Source organism: Myotis nattereri (assembly GCF_964212035.1).
Source record: "Myotis nattereri genome assembly, chromosome: X".
In the NCBI taxonomy this organism is placed as follows: domain Eukaryota; kingdom Metazoa; phylum Chordata; class Mammalia; order Chiroptera; family Vespertilionidae; genus Myotis; species Myotis nattereri.
In genome coordinates this window covers 83934534-83936326 of record NC_138078.1, presented here as the reverse complement: position 1 = coordinate 83936326, position 1793 = coordinate 83934534, and the positions used below count along the sequence as shown (strand labels likewise).

Sequence of the window (1793 nt, the reverse complement as noted above, 5' to 3'; positions counted from 1 at the left end):
TAGGAGGCAACCAATTGATGTTTTTCTCTCACATTGATGTTGCTCTCTGTCTTTCTCTCTCTCTTCCAATCTCTTTAAAAAAATCAATGGAAAAATATCTTTGGGTGAGGATTAACAAAAGTAAAAATAAATAAAATAAAAATGGGGTCAGGGGAAGAGCTCCATTGGCCCATATAGGGAGGAGCAATAAGTGGGTGAGTCAACTGGAGCAGGAGGGTACCATTCCTTGGGCATCACATCTCATCCAACCCCTAGTCCTCCTCAGGAAAATCAGTCACAACTGATGGCTTGAGGAAGGCATGGTAGTTGGCCTGGCATTTGAATTAGTGTTTCCTATTCACACTGCCATCTTTTTTCTCTAGTGGCTCATCATAATGGACACCAATCTAGTACCAAGGCTTGAAATCTGTTAGGCCTACATACATGACGATGACCCCAGCGAGGAGGCTGCCCAGGTCCCTGTACCTCACAGCTGCTGTCCACAGGGATGACACTGTCATGGGCCTTCTCCTCCCTGAGGTGCTCGGTGATCTCAGTCTCTTGCTGCGCCTGCTCTTTTTCATTATATCTGCCTAGCTTGCTGCACTTCAGGAAGGAACAGAATGATTCTTGCCTGTGTTCATAGGCTTCTTTTGAAATCCTATATTATTCCACTTCGGACACATCCTCATACTCCCCAAAGCAGGCACCACCATGGTCAATGACATGGATGTGGCAGCTGTCATCTACAGGGTAGGAGCCCAGGAGCGCATCCTCCTGATCCAGCTTGCTGTAGAACTTCTCTTCAGCTCCATGCATCTCCAGTTCCATGAAAGATATAGGGTTTGCCCACCACCAGCTCTACTTTACATGTAAATTCAACTATAATGAGGCTGTGACTGTGCTGCTTCTAGGAGCAAAGCTGCTGATGAAAACGCTCTCTGTGGGTGCTGACAACTCTGTCACTTCCATCTCTCTTCGCCATGTCAGCCTGCCTGTTTCATGAATTGATTATGTTAGCAAAGCTATAGACATTTTTCTACATCTGTCTCTTGGTGTACATATAACAGGAATTTTAAAGTATACCTCAGAGAGGAAATGTTGAGTTATAAGGTATGCACATATTCAACTTATTACGTAACACCAAAATGTGCATTGAAAAATAAGTGTTGACATCTGGTAGGTCACATCCCTCCAACTTATCCTTTTATGCTGCCTTGACCCTTCTTGGTCCTTTTCTCTTCCAAATATTTTAGGGGATCAGCATGGTCAGTGCCCGGAATCTTTTTTTTAGCCTCTGAGTTCAGTGTCTTGCATAAGAAGCCCTTTCCTATATCAAAATTATAAACAAATCTGCATTTCTTAAAATACATTTTGTTTTTTACACTTAAGGCTTTAATCTCATCAGGAAATTATTTTTGTTGTAAGTTTGGGATTGATTTTTTAAATTCGACTTAATGTGAGTCATTGTGGAAAAGCAAGTTTAAAGACAAACAAAGCACAGATAGAGTAGGAACCCATGAAAACAGATATTGGGTCTATTTTAAGATTTGAAAACAAAGTCTGAGAGAGAAGCTAAGTAATTTCTCCAAGGTTGCTCAACTGAAGGGCCAGAATTAAAAGTAGGACAGTCTAACTCTACTTATTCATTTTTAAAAAAATTTCCTTGTTGTGAGATTTTTTAAAATAGTTGTACTACTGCCCAAAATAGTTTATTAAACATACCATAATTTCTCTACTTATGTAAATATCCTCTTTTGTCACATATTAATGCCTATATAAAATGGATCTGTTTTCTATTGATTGATTTTTCT

At 40.0% G+C, this 1793-nt stretch overlaps 1 pseudogene across 1 annotated transcript; it reads right to left on the bottom strand.

Moving 5' to 3' along the window:
• Positions 1-233: 233 nt before the first annotated feature.
• On the bottom strand, positions 234-951 carry LOC308512027 (tubulin-folding cofactor B-like; annotated as a pseudogene). Its single transcript has one exon. The product of its transcript is annotated as a tubulin-folding cofactor B-like (transcript).
• Between the last annotated feature and the right edge of the window lie 842 nt (positions 952-1793).